The 15,849-nt window shown below is 34.3% G+C and overlaps 1 protein-coding gene and 1 pseudogene across 14 annotated transcripts in view; both read left to right on the top strand.

The window, feature by feature from the left end:
* Positions 1-15,849, top strand: part of BMPR1B (bone morphogenetic protein receptor type 1B) — a 356,154-nt gene that overhangs the window by 269,151 nt on the left and 71,154 nt on the right. For 5 of the 14 annotated variants that reach the window (XM_011356268.2, XM_023528415.1, XM_011356269.2 and 2 more), the window contains one exon: positions 14,114-14,238. The exons of the other annotated variants lie outside the window; for them this stretch is intronic. The gene's annotated coding sequence lies outside the window, so the exon portion shown is untranslated. The remainder of the gene's footprint in view (positions 1-14,113; positions 14,239-15,849) is intronic. 14 annotated transcript variants of the gene reach the window in all.
* LOC111737275 lies at positions 9,256-9,374 on the top strand (annotated as a pseudogene).

Raw genomic sequence — 15,849 nt, 5'->3', positions numbered from 1 at the left:
TTTCTGAGCCACATTAATTCACCATCTGAGGTGAGGAGAAGATAAAGTTAGGACCACATTTAGTTATTTTCTAAGAAAAAAAAAATTACATCTTGCATTGAAGAATAGAGCATCCTTCTCTTTTTCCTTTTCCCAAGATTTCCTGCAAATGTTAAACTAAAGAGACAACTTGCAAAATATCCTGAGTAGCTTTGACTACAAACAAGAAATGTGATCTACAGCTTTATACTTTGAGAGTGAGTGCTAACACCTCTACAGATTTATATCTTAATGCTAAAATTCCAAGGTTATTGTTCCTTTCTATTGTAGGATATCACTTGTACTGGAATACTTTAGATTTACACATTGGATTTTATGATTGGCTGTAGAATTGGATTTTACAGTTGCTGTAGAATGTTTTATAATAATTGATAACTGTCTTTACCAGGTAAAATTTCTGTACTGTTTATCCTTATTTTTCTATTTCTCCTTTGACTATTTCTTCAGTAACTATGAATCCAGACTGTGGTCCCAGGGAAAAGAAATGGAAATAGAGGGGGAAAAGCTAAATAAATAGATAAATACAAGTTAAAATAATATGACTTACAAAGTTTTACTCAACAGATTGGCCAACTAATTAATATCTGAGATTATCAGGGTTTGGCAAGGATCTGGAGACATGGGAACCCTTAACCAGTTAGTTGGAGCATAAATTGTTCAACCATATTGAAGAGTGATATATCATTTATAGATCTAGATGGTAATTATTCAGAAATATTCATAAAGTTAAGCAATAGTTTCTTAGATATGACACCAAAAGCACAAGCAACAACAGAAAAATAAATAAAGTGGATTTCATTAATTAAAAATAAATTTGTGCTTCAGAATACATCGTCAAAAAAGCGAAAAAAGACCCCACAGAATGGGAGAATACGTTTGCAAATCATATATTTGATAATGTACTTGAACTTAGATTATATAAACAACCTTAAAAGTCAATAATCAAAAGCTAAATTAAAAAATGAGCAAGGATCTGGACAGACTTTTCTCCAAAGCATATATACAAATGGCCAATAATCACATGAAAAGATGCTCAACATCATTAGCTGTCAATGAAAATCAAAGCAAAACCACAGTGAGATACTACTTTACCCACTAAGATGGCTGTATTCAAAAAGATACCAAATGTTGGTGAAAAAAGTGGAGAAATTGGAACCCTCATACACTACTTATGGGAATATGAAGTGGTGCAGCCAGTTTGTGAAACAGTCTGGCAGTTCCTAAAAATGTTAAACATTCAGTTACTTTATGACCCAGAAATTTCACTACTAGGTATATACCCAAGAGAAAAAAGAATCTTATATTCACAAAAACTTGTACACAAATGTTTATAGCAGCATCATTCATAATAGCGAAAAAAATCATAAAACAACCCCAAAGTCCAAATGAATGGATAATGTCTATATGTATAAGAGAATATTATTCAGCAATAAAAAGGAATGAAGTACTGATGCATGCTATAACATAGATAAACTTTGGAAACATTATGCTAAGTGAAAGAAGTCAGATGTAAAGACCACATATTATTCTATTTATATGAAAGGTCCAGAATTGGTAAAACTATACAGTCAGAAAGCAGATTAGTAGCTGTAGGTTGCCTGGGATGGGGTGCCAGGGACAAGAATGGGGAGTGACTGCTAGTGGGCATGGTGCTTATTTTGAGGATGATGAAAACGTAATATTAGATTGTGATATGGTTGTACGACTGTACAATACTAAAAACCATTGAATTGACATGTTAAATTGGTGAATTTTATAGCATGTGAATTATATTTCTCTAAAGCTCCTAAAAATATTCATAGAAATGATAGGAAATTTAGGATAGGGGAAATGAGGAGAAGGGACTGGTATTCATTTGGCTTTATTCTATAATATTTTACTTGTATATTTGTAGAAGTTTCTATAATAAAAGAGATTAACAGAAACAAATACATGCCCACTCCCCTTTTCAGCTAGAAAACATGGGTTTTCCTTAAAATACTGAAAATACTAAATTAGATCTCCTTCACTGACTATCATTTGCTTTTTCTAATATTAATTATAATAATGTTTATCTCTGAAATCAGAATTTTAGTGAGGCAGTTTTATTTGCCATTTTATTAGTTGTTTTATGAGAAAAAATTCTTTGAGATTAACAGTTAACATTAGTTCTGGTTAAAATCAGATCATTTTTCTTTTGCTAAAAACTTAGCAGAGTAGTCCACCTGCAATCCTGCTTGCTCCATTAAAAGGAAAAGATATCTTTTTTAGGACAGCTGCTGTAAATAATTCTGAACCCGGGCCTCCTGGGGATCTGTTACTTTGTTTATGAACCTCTATCGTGCACTTTCCCTACACAGATTAAGGTTGCTTTGGGGGCAGAGGGCATGCCTATGGGCCAGGAAGGCTCATTTCTGAATCAGAGGTGCCCATTATTTTTCTCCTTTTTAATGTAGCAGAAAGGCCTTTTCTGTCAAGGGGTCGAGTGGTTGAGAAAGTGCCCACACTGGCGAGTCCCTCTCAGATAGAAGGAACTCATGGTCATAACAAAAACATTTCTTTCCCAAAATATTGTTCCATGCTTCTCCCACTCAGGGCCTTGACCATCATTAGAGCAGGAAAACTATCTCAGGTCCTTGAGATTTGTACATCGGAGTATTAATAACAAGTGATGCTAAGGCTGAGTCAGGGTAAGTTGGACTATAGTTGTGGCAGCATTCAAAAACAGCTGAAATATGGTTGTCCTGCAGAGTACAAGTTAAGTAAAAGTTTCTTTTGCTTTATTTTTAAACTCCAGAGTCTGTAAACATAGGAGTGACTGGAATAGTGTAAGCACAAAGGATGAGAAAATGTACAGAGCCAGAAGTTTGTGGAAATCAGCGCACAACTAGACTGTGACTAGAGAATGATTTTCAAATTGTGGCCCCTGTATCAGCATTGCATCGGAACCTGTTGGAAATATAAATTCTTGGGTCCTAACCCAGATCTACTGAATCAAAAACCTCAAGGGATGGCTCTATAAATCTGTGTTTTAAGAAGCTGTCCAGATGATATTGCTGTGCGGCTAAAGTTTGGAACCATTGGACTAAACTGTGTTGTCTGTTCAATGCCGAATGAGTAAACTTGAACTTTATCCCACAGGAAGTGGAAATTCATGGAAGATTTGTGAGCAGAGTTATGGAATGACTAGTGTTTTAGTTAGATAGTGGGATCTTCTACTTTATTTTTCTAGTAAAGGAAAGATAAAAATGCCTCAATATCTAGGGATCTGATTTAATCCATACATTTCAGAAGGATATATTAATTTATAGTTTCTTAAAATTAAATGTGAGATTTTAACAACTTAATAGAAATTTGGAAGTTTCAAACTTAAGTAATTTTTATCACTATAAATTACAGAATAATGTTTTTTCCATATGCCGTTTTATTCTGTAAACTTAAAACATTTTGCAGGTTTAATAGGGTCTAGGTGTACTCTTAAATTCTGTAAATACTGTCCAAATAATTTTGGAAAAAGGCTGAGGGCATTCCCCAGGTCACTTTACTGTGTAATTTTTCCCCAAGTATGTTTTGCATTTTAAATGTTTTCATTCTTCATCTTAATCTTGTTATGTATCAGTAACACGTGATGTGTTGGCATCTTCTGGAATAACACATTTGTTCCAAGTGAAAAGGACTAGGTTCAGAAAATCTAGTCAGCCAAGAAGTTTACCCGACAGAAACCTATATTAAGTCAAAATTAGCATGCTCACATTTTCCATCAGAATTAAAATGGAATGAAGCCAAGAAGGCACTGTGAGAAGTTTGCTGATCTGCCTTACAAGAACAGCATTGAGTAGATATGTTATTTAGTCCTAGACAACAGGTAACATGTTGAAAAAGATCTTTTACCTGTAAATCTGAGATGGGGCTGACTGCACAAAATCCAATTGTGTTATTCCTCTCCTTAAAAGTCACATAAGATATAAGATTCACTAGAAGGATTTTATTTTACTTCCAAATGGTCTTATTTTTATGTTTAAAAGGAAAGTCGGTATTAAAATGCAGTGGCATTTTTACTCTTTAACAACCTAATCCTATAAAATATCCTTGAGCGTGTTAGACTTTGATCTTGTCCAAGAGTTAACTAAATTTTGGAAAAAGGCAGCAACCTTTTCTGATGCGAATTTGAAGAATTGAATTTTCATTCTTGTCCTGCTACTAAATACTTCTGTGACTTTGGACATAAAGTCACGTTGGATGAGGTACACTATTGAAATAGTTCATGTTGAAAATTGGTTTGGGGCATGGATATGTAGGGCATGTTTATCTTAAAATAAACATAAAATAAGATAGAAAAACCATTCACTTATCCTTCATTTACCCTACTTTTATTACACACTTGCTGTCTTCTAATGTTGCAATACGCCCTGTGGCTTCAAGGAATATGCTCTCTGATCACATTCTGGAGGGCAGACAGACAAATACAAGGAATACTTTGGGAACAGATAGGTGTGTATCTGACTTGAGATATCAACTGAGTTGGCAACTAAAGGCTGATAAGGAGTTATCTGGGCAAAGGAAGGAAGTAAGCAAGTTTCAGATAGAGGGACCAACATGAGCAAAATCCTAGATAGACCTGAGAGAGAATGGTACGGCCAGAGGATGGCAGAGTTTAGTTTAACTGCAGAATTGGAAGTGAAGAGTAGTGAGTTGCTAATTTGAGGTTGTAAACAGGGAACAGGAGGTGAAAGTGGAAGGAGATACGTATTTTTTCCAATGGATTACATAGGTCCACGACTGATTTTTTAAGGAGGAAGTGACATAATTGTATTTTCCACTGTCTTTCCTTTCAGTTAATGGCTTTTTCATTCTTGTAGTTGATTAGGATAAAACTCTTGGCATTATCCTTAGTTGTTTTTTTTTTTTTTTTAATTTATTTTTTATTTTTTATCTCTCACATAGTGCATATGGTTTATTAGAGAATTATACCAACACTGTCTATTGGGCACCCCTATGCACTACTTCAGAATCCTCTTGGAGCTACCCCTGCTACTCTCACAGCTGCAGCAACCAGTTCTAAGAAGGCTTGCCCCGCTTTGTGAAAGTGAAATTGGATACTGTCTTACCTCTTGGCCTCCTTCCCTGTGGCCTCTTTGATGTAGCACGATGGACTCTGGCAGGAACCATTTTCTATTTGTGCATTACTTGCAAGGAAGGGGCAGATAACTGCCATAGGCCAGACATGACTAGTGGGAAAGGAGGTGAGGGATAAGCACTTCTTTTATCCCCAGGATAAATATACTGAGACTCATGTCATAATATCTATTGGGAGTGAACTAGATAACTCATCCTCACATGGCCATTCTTTTCTTTCCTGTTTTACTGCCCTGGTCATGTACTCCTGCTTCCTGGGATGACATTCTCAAGAAAACTACCTTTATTCAAACAGTTGTTGTAGGCTCTACTTTCCTGGGAAATTAAGGTTATGACAGTACCTTTAAAATATATCTTGAACCTGACTACTTATCATCACCTCCACCAGTACTACCCATATCCAAACCACAATCAGCTTGCTTTAATTACCGCGATCATTTCCTAACTGGCTCTTTGCTTTTATTTTTGCCTTCTCGTCTATTGTTGGCACAGCCACCAGAGGAAAAGTTCCAACAAGGCCCTCTAGGATCTGTCCCCTTTCTTCTCTGACCTCACTTGCTACTGTGATTCTTTTTGCTGGACAAGCTGGCACTTTTATCCCCCTCGAAGACAGCAGGCACACTTCTACCTCAGGGCTTATGCTTGCTTTTTCTTCTGAAGCAGTCTTTCACTTCATAGCTCTCTCTTCACCATTCGTTTTCAAAAATAACTTCTGCACTGAGGAAATCCTTACCATCTTCTTTAAAATAACAACCATTTCTAACATATTCCGTCCCACTTCCCTGCTTTATTTCTCTCCATAGCACTTACCAGAGTTAATGTGCTTATTTATTTTATTTATTTTTGCTTACTATCTCTTTTCCTCCAATAACTGTAAGCTTTTTCAGGGCAGGGGATTGTGCCTATTTTTTTTTTCCCACTGTTACATTCTTGAGCCTAGAACAGAGCCTGGTACCTGGTAGGTGCCCAATAAATAATTGCTAAGTTAAGCAAGTGAATGAATATATATTTTAGAAAATGTAATTCTGCAAATATAATATTGTAAAGATGGTTTAAAGGAAAGTAGGGCCAGAGAGCAGAGATCAGGAGCCTATTGCAGGCAACGAAAAATGATGAGGGCCATGTTGAGCATCTTTTAACAGCATCAAAGGAAAGTTGAGGAAGGATTACAGAAACATTTAGAAGATTAACATGTTTGTGCTGTTGATGGATTGGGTATTTTGGATATGAGAGAGACGTCTAGGAAGATTCTCAGGTTTCTCTCCGTGGCAGATGGGTAGATGGTGGTTATGTTCATCAGAGAGATACTGAAGGAAGAGCAGATTTAGAAAGGAAAGGAATAGGTGGAAAAGCTTCAGGGAAGAAGAAGGAGAACTTCAGATTTAAATATGTTGAGTTTTCTGTATCAGCAAGACCTCTTAGCCTGAAATGATAGATACCCAGTAATCATTTAAATGTATAGGACTAAAGCTTTTAGAAAAGGGTAGTTGGAGATTAACTAGAGCCTGGTAAGGTAGTTGTGCCTCGATGTAGGCCAGTGACCTGACAACAATTAAACAAGGAAAAGCCGGATAATATTCTGTGTTCTTATATGAGCATAAGAAATCTTAATTGTTGTTACTATTTCTTTCCTAGACTATTTTTTTTTTTAAGTTAGGAAGAGAGAACTGAAAAAGAGAAAGGAAGAAAAAAATCTCCTTGATTCATTATTGCTAGTACATTTTGAAAGAAAGAAAAGGCATATATCTTAGGATAAAGTATCTGAGTACCTCTAGAGTGCAAAGAATTTACATTTAGCTTGTTCTGGATAGCCTCAAACTCTATATTTTACTTTCATAGCCATCTTCTTTTATTGAAAATATGTTGAAGTCCTTTTTTTCCCCCTTTATTCACTAGAAATGAGTAAGTTCTTTAGTAAAACGTCTAGAATTCATGAAATGAAAAATGTCTAAATGTTTCAAGTAAGATTTCTAGCATATATGTATCTGCTTAGTAATATAAATTTTAAGTGCTTGTGTTCTTCACCAACATATTTTTCATGTATTTTGAAGCTTAGATTTTTGCCAATAGCTTTCATAGCTCTGGTGATTTTTTATTACCTTATTTAGTAAAGGAGAGTTGAGCATCTTGAACTGGTCTTCAACCTAGAATCTTATTAAGCAATTTGATTTCTCAAGAGGGAAATACTGTTGGAAAAGATTACTATATACAGATTTCTGGGCCAATAGAGGATAGTAATGGGAAAGACACCACACAAGGAATTTTATAGAACAAAAACAAAATCATTCTGTCAGATCTGTGATTATCTTGCAGTTGCTGAGTGCACCTTAGCTTAAGGTGAAATCTTTGACTTGCTATTTGAATTTAATCCTTGCTATTTATTCTCACATTGACACTTTGCATTGCCTTAATAATATGTTGTTGACCTCATAGTCATGGCTTACATTGGATACTCACTAGTGCGCAGATGCATTTGGGGCTATACTGCTTGAATTGCTATCAATAAAGCATGGACTCTGAATACATACTTGAGATCTAAAGTAGATTGCTGACAGTGAAATTATAGTTCTTTATTACGTGGAAGAAATTCTGAGAACCACAATTCAAGGGCCCAAGGTAATTCGGATTTAATTACAAGAACCTTTTATATTTACTTAAAGGAAGCATGGTTGTTTAAAGAAACTATGAATAACTGTACTAGGGTTCTCCATAGAAATAGAACCAGTAGGAGACATATATATTAAAACTATATTATAATTTAATATATATTGAACCTTAAACATATATTTATTATAAGTAAAAGGATCACGTGATTGTGGAGGCTGACATGTCCCCAGATCTGCAGTCTGCAAGTTGGAGAACAAGAAAAGCTGATGATGTAGTTCCAATTTGATAGCAGGCAGACGGGAGACCCAGGAAGAGCTGATGTTTCAGTTTGAGTTCAAAGGCAAGAAAAAAACCTCTATGTCCCAGCTTGAAGGCAGTCAGAAAGGAGAAATTCCCTCTTATTTAGGAGAAGTTCAGCCATTTTGTTCTATTCAGGCCTTCAGCTGATCAGATGAGGTCCATCCACATTAGAGAGGGTAATCTGCTTTCTACAGTCTGTCACTGTTAACGTTAAACTCATCCAAAACAACTGCACAGAAATACCAGAATGTCGTTTGACCAAATGTCTGGGCCTCCTGTAACCCAATCAAGTTAGCACATACAATTAATAATCACAATAACTATTTTAAATCTGTTCAAATTCATTTAACCAATAAGCATCTTAGATATAGCTCTTTGGATTCAGGAGTGGGTAAGATATTTTGAATATCTAAAGAAGTAGAAGACAAATGTAAGATAACCCTTAATAGACCAAAATAAAGTAATATGAAATCAAGAAAAAATAGTTGTTGTTTTTTTTTTTTTATGTTTACATTCTTTGCTAAGACATTTTTCATGTATATTGAAGCTAACTACATAGGACTAAAATTGGTTTTTTATTCTGAACTTTAAATTATTGAACAGACATTAAGAAAACCATATACTTTATTTTTCTTATTCATTCTTTTTTTTTTCCTTATCATATATTCATCTGGAAGTTGGTAGCATAATCATAATGAACAAATAAAAGCTTAGTCTGTTAAATAATTATTATATCTAGAGGATACCACCAAAATAAAATTTCTTCAGCATTTTTGGCCCCTGAGTTGCATTATTCTATTCCTGTATCATATTTGTGGCCCACTTTGTGCCATGTGTTTCTGAATTCGGGCAGTATAAAATGTTTCAATATTTACTGGACATGGTAGGTGAACAGTTTTAATCTTTTTTATTTGAAAAAGCATGAGTGTCCTTATAATTATTTAGCCACAAAGTGTAACTTATTATTTAAAAAAAATTTTAAATTATAATTGACATAAATATTATGTTAGTTTCATGTATACAACATAATGATTAGACATTTATATAACTCATGAAATGATCACCACGATTAGACAAGTAACCATTGATACCAAACATAAAAGTGTAGCTTATTAAATAGTCATTAAAAATGTGTCCCTTCGCTCCACCCCACTTGTACCCAGTCTCATCCAAGCTTTAAGAAGTAAAAAATATGTCTATGGCCATGCCACTCTGAACAAACCTGATCCTGTCTGATCTTGGAAGCTAAGCAGGGTTAGGCCTGGTTAGTATTTTGATGGGAGACCACCCAGGAAGACCAGGTGCTGTAGGTGTAAAAAGAAAAAAAAAAAAAAGAAGTGAAAAATACAAAGCAATTGGGGAAACAATTTTAATAATTTGGTAAGTGTATTTGGATTAATTTTAGACATTTTGGAGTCAAATACAAAAACAAAAATTATCTTTTAATTTAAAAACATTTAAACAATTTAAGAATTCTAAATTTGGCCCATATTGGAAATTATAGAACTAGGGGCTCCATTAAATAAGCATAGTCATTGTCTTAATATTTATGTCTTAATTTCTCCAAATTTAACCGATATATCTCTTATTTCTGGTTACGTGATGATGACAAGGTTGCTACTTTCAAAATACAATGACTATGAAAGTAACTTTATAAAATATATATTTATCTCTCTTGATTGAGAAAACCAAACTTGTAAGACAAAAGGGGAAAAAAATCATTACTGTACATCTGGAAGTAGCAAACATATTTTTCCCTCTTTTATAGGTACCCTTCTCAGCCTCATTCAGTGAATCAGATGTGGTGGGTTTTCGAGAGATTTGTTCTCAGTGAGTTAATATTTGACTTGCCAAGCCGTTTGCATTTCCTAGACTGACCTTGAAGACACTGGCATTGCCATGATATCTTGTGAGCATCTCCCTCCTTTGGACAAGTAGGAAATATTTGAGGCTCTAACTTTATCGAGTAAAGCTTGTCCACATGATAACAGTCCCTGACTTCTGTGTGGTACTGATGTAAAACACCACACTTTGGTGAATGCTTTCTTTGAAGACTCAAATCCAGTGTGAAAACCTTTTTTAATGAAAAAAGTCTGTGGCACTTTCATAATAGCTGGGCTTACCCTGTTGATTTAGATCAAAATCATTTCCTCCCAACATCATAACCATTTTTACTGTTCAGTGGTGCAGAAGGCATCATAAAGAGCTGGTGAAATGTTTTGGATCATTCAGAATTGGATGAGAGATAAAAAAATGAAAATATCTCCGAAAGAGGTAATATTGTGGAGAACTTCTTATGAAGGCAAAAATAAAAGTATCTCTACACTAAGAATTATCTTAAATGTTCTAATGATGTGAACCATTCAGATAAACATCTAATACAAAACCAGATGTGTACAATCCTGCTGAGTCTTTCTTCATGCCTACTCCACACTGGAGTCTTAGCTGTTTTCTCTTTCAGATTTCAGGGAAAGGAAACACAACTCCTCTTAATGTTTAATGAATGTTTATGAAGTCCTTTGACAATTAAGGACTCATTAAAATTCACTTCAAAAGAAAAGAGATAAAAACTCTTTTAAGACCAAAGCAGAATGCGGTAGCAAGTAGAAAATCACATCTTTTTTATTTTATTTTATTTTTTTATTGTTGTGAGTTGTCCAGTCAGAAACACTGCAAAAGAATTAAGATTCTTTTAAAAATGATTGTGGTAGTAGTTAGAATATAATAGACAAATTTTATGATCACAAAGTGACTTTAACTTTGCATTGATTATTGTCTTTGGTGTTTTTTTCTGAAGATACTAGGAAATCCTGCTTTTATATGTATGGCATATCACAGTGGCTTTGGAGTCAGACTTCTTGTGTTTAAATCTCAGTTTCAAGTCTTTCTAGATCTATGACCTTGAGCTAGTTCTCATTGCCTCAGTTTCTGTATTGTAATATGGGCAAAATAATACTACATGACTCATAAGCTTGTTGGAAGAAGCAACTGAGTTAATACATGAAAAACACTTAGAATTAGTGCCTGGTGCACTGATTTTCTCTGCTTTGAGCATCTTTCTTTTCAATTTGTACTTTGTTTGGCCCATATTAGGGCCCTTTGGAAAGGTCTGTATTTTCCCCTGGCTAAGATGGTGCAAAGGAATAGTTAATGAATCCTCACTTCTGATGGGTAGCATTTTAGCTTCATTTTTCATTTCAGTTTTTCTCCATTCCTTCTTCCCAGTACAGCAGGGCTCTGTGTCCTGCCACTTCCAGCTACCTTGGACTACAGCTGTTCTCTTCATCCAGATATGACACGCAGAATATAGGAATGCCTACATGTATATTCAGTTACTTTCAAAGGCACAGTCTTTATGAATGAGGAATTGCTAAAGTTCAACAAGGTATTTTGAAGCTAGAATAGTTATATCATTTTTGCTGTTACTCCATGTAAGTAATTTATATTTAATAATGGATATAAAGAAATATCTGGACATGAAATCAGATAATAGCCTAGAAAGTTATTATAATGCTCATCATTATTTTAAATATGAAATAGAAGTATGTATTGGGATGAGCAGAGAAGTAATAAAGCATCCATCCACCTATTTATCTTTCTATGAGGCTGAACGTTAGCAGAAGTAAGTACTGACCTGGAAACCAAAAATTTGAAGTTCTATTGATAAATATATTCCTCTCAAGAACATCCTATTTATTCTTAAGTAATTTACTATCCTAGTTTACACGCTGTGGGTCATAAGATTAAATTTGTCTTTGTAAAGTGCTGAGTTGTTGTTATTTAACTCAAACCTTATCTTTCAGAAAAGCCTCATAAATATAATAATAATTAGTCATAGTTTCCACTGGATTTTTTACTGCTTTCACCATGTGCCCTTCCCAGTCTGTATGCAAGGTGTTAGATCAGTTTCACAGTAACTGAGTAAACTTTCACTCCTAATAATTAGTTTTTATGGAAAAAGTGATTGCTATATTTATAATTTTTGAGAAGATGATAGTGAATCTGCTAAGATTTATTCTTCAGTTTTTCAGGTGCATCACAGGGAGACTTTATTTTCACTTGCTATATGCACATGATTCAGTATTAGTAATGACTTTGATATTAGAACATAATCCTTTTACCATTCAGTTGCTGGTGTGGACTTGGATGTTTACTCCTAGTTTTGATGGTTGTTAAATCTGTCTTTATGATTCTTAGCCATCTAGTCCTTATTTTGGAGTGGAAACACTTTAGTTTAGAGAACATACTATTTCTACATTTTCCAAGTAGGTACTCACCACACTGATCAGTCTGCTTCTTATTATTTGCTGTAGGAAGATTTCTGTCTCCAGCTCAGTGTGGTCCATAACTTCCTTCCCCCATACAGCCACTATCACAACCCAAAGTCCATTTCCTTTCTAGTTGTAGATGCCAAGAGCTAAAGCATCAAAGTTGTTAAATTGTCTAAGAAAGAAGAGAAGGAGCTCCAGATGTTGAACTATGAGTGTCCTGTAACTGTAAAACAGGCTTAATTTTTTGTGTGTATAAATGGCGGAATGTTCAGAAAGAAAGCCAAAAGCATTCCAAAATTGTGTGCAGAAATGGAAATATTCAGCGAATAAGCTTATCTCTTCCCAAGAGTCCTACCTTGATTTACAGCCTTCATTTCACTATATATGTAGGAAAATTTCAGGATGAACTGATGCTTTGCTTGGAGGCATGAGCTTATTTTGAGCTCTACAGGAATCCATTCTTATTTTATTAGTATTACACACTAGAAAGGTCTTATGCTGTAGTTGGCTTGTCTTTTAGCCCATTATGAGAATGAATGTCTTTTCTTATATAAAACTACTTTAAAAAGTTATAATATAGTTTTTATTAAATTTGTTTTTATACTCAAAACTTAATTATCTTTCCTTCAAAAATTTGCAAAGGCTAAAATCAGAGTTAGACGCATATGTGAGCCAGTTAACATCAAACAATAAAATTCTTTAGTCACAAATTTCAGCTAATAATATATCAATTTTTCCCATTTCTGAGGGGGCAAATACTGTTTAAGGTACTATTCTAAGCATTTTACATATATGAATGAATAAATACTGTTGTTATTCTCATTTCACAGATGAGTAAATTTGAGGTTCACGGAGGCGAAGTAAATAGTCTGAGGTTAGACATCTAATTATTCAAATTAAGAATCATCTGGGTGACTCATATATAAATAAACTATAGTATTTGCAATAAGAGGGTGATAGTTGATAGGCAAGAATATATATGTGCAATTAACTGCTGTTCAAGGTAGAATAACATATATAACATGGTAAAATTCCATAGAAACATCGACTAAGATGCATGTATTTCTGATTGAGGAATGTATAACATACATGGTGAAGGAGATGCAGGCTGTTATAGACTGAAAAAATGTTATGAGCAAAGGCGTGGGGATATAGACAGCATATAAGAATAAGATATGGACAGGGAGAAGACCATGGTAGGAGATAAAATTAGAAAGATAGGTAAGGTCAATTAATGAAGAAACCTGAATGCCTTCCTAAGAATTTCAGAACCACTAGAGCTTTTTGTTTATTTTGCTTTAGCTTTTTGGTTTTACAAGTTCATGCATGTGTGTTGTTATTTTTAGAAGGCAGCAGTGCAAATAATGGATTATAGAAGTGGGAGGGAGATCAGAGAGTAGTACAATGGTACTGATTAGGGACAAGGATAAAGGGGATAGAAACGAGGGGCTCCAGCCATTGGCTTGTATTTTGCCATAAGGGAATACAGCAGATTTAGGAAAACCTATCCTTGTTACTGGCGGAGAAGAAATCAAAGCTACACACACCTGCTGATGGTGACATCACCATCATCATTGAGCGATTTGGTTAAAGCAGTTTGTGGAGTAGTGAAAATCTCAGGTCAGCATTATAACCTTATATATCTGAGCCTTGGTCATTATAAAAATACCTACATTGCCTGGGTCTGGTAAGAATTAAATGAAAGTATACGAAAACTCTTAAAACTATTTTACCTGTCGTAAGTACTCAGTAAATAGTAGTTTTCTTTCTTTTATTTGTAGATCGTTTCATCAGTAGTTATTTACTTGCCTGAAACATACACAGCTACTGCGATAACCTTTGTAAAGGGTTGGTTGACAAGCTGCTTTCTACACACAAGTTTTAGGTTGTCTTCTTACATTTTCAGGTGAGCATCCATATTACCTATATATTCTCTTAATTCTCTTCTGATTAAAAATAGGACATTAGAGTTCAGTGAAGTTATATAACTAGCTTTACATCATTATATATCAGTAAAAGATCTGAGGTAAATGATTAAATGCAACCAGTTATAAAACTTCATTTATACTTTATATGGATGTTATAGAATGTATATATGTATAATCTTTGAATCTGTTTAACAAACACACATATGTTCATGTCAGTGTCTTGCAAAGTATAAGAAGCTATGAAGATATACAATATTGTTAGAAAGTGGTAGCTAATACTACCTAGCAGTTGGTAATAACTTGCAAAGTGAATTGAATATGGCATACAAGGCATGATATTTTTAAGATATACTTATATAAAGTGCTCTTAAGGCAAAGTTGATATGACATACGAAATAGCCCTAAATATGAGTAAGCAATATTGGTGATGCATTATGTTCTATCCTGTTTTCTTTGAGCACCACCACATTTATTTATCAGCGCTGGCAGAAACTGTGATAATGGAATTTCCACATGTCTTTTCTTCCTAATAGTAAAATCATTTTATAAAACAAATTAGAAAGTGGCTAAAATTGACTAAAAATTGGAAATATGAATTTGTACCAACAGGTGTCACCAGTATAAATACCAGTAGGTCATTTATCACACTCTAGAAAATAGACTTGTGTATATATGTTTTTTAACTGGTATATATCTTTAAATTAAAATCTGGGTTCTGGTAGTGACTTTATACTTTATGTAACATGAGTGAAAGGTGTATCCTTTTCTGTGTTACAAACCTCACAATCTTTACTGTCAAGTTTTAAGCCATAGAGTTCTGAAAAATGAAAGAACTAACGTTCATTGGGCATTTACTCTATCACGATCTCTGGGCACTGTGCTAAGCGCTGTTTTTTTGGACTTCATTTAATCTTAGCAACAACCATGTGAGAAGTAGACATTATTACTCCTATTTTTAAGATGGAGAAATGATGATCTAAAAAAACCGATGAATTTGCCCAAAGGCACACAGATAATTAGCCAAGCTGGGTACAATCTCCAGCCCTGTACATTCTTCTCTAAATGCTGTTCAGGCAACATTGGCATTAAAGACGATATTCAGACCTTCCTTTCATGCCTGTGTTCCAGTGTTCCACTCTTTATTAACTGAAAATATAATTTAATTGAATTGGCTAGGTCAAAGTCTTTCTTAAATTCAAAAATTATATGGCTTCAGGAGGGTGGGAGGCAGAAGGGGTGTCAGAAAAATTCAGTTGCATTTTTGCATTGAGTTAGAGAAAAGCTTGTCTCAATATGGGTAACCTTTCAATGTTCGGATATGAAAAATAAAAAACAAAAGAAAGAAAAAATATTGCCTTTGATTTACAACCGAAAATCAAAAAAACAAATAGAAGTCAATCAGGACTGATTAGTGCTGTATTTGACAAACTCTTTTTTTTTTAAATTATTTTCTGAGAACGTGAACTTTCTGTGTCTGTTTGTTTTACTTTCATAGTAATGGAATCATTTTTTTTTCTCAAATATTTGTCAACATTTCATAACTGGTGGTATATAAGTGGCACAAGCTTAATTAAGGTCCTGTACCTCAA

The sequence above is a fragment of the Pteropus vampyrus genome, unplaced genomic scaffold (assembly GCF_000151845.1).
Source record: "Pteropus vampyrus isolate Shadow unplaced genomic scaffold, Pvam_2.0 Scaffold25, whole genome shotgun sequence".
Lineage (NCBI taxonomy): Eukaryota > Metazoa > Chordata > Mammalia > Chiroptera > Pteropodidae > Pteropus > Pteropus vampyrus.
This window is presented reverse-complemented; position numbering and strand designations above follow the sequence as displayed.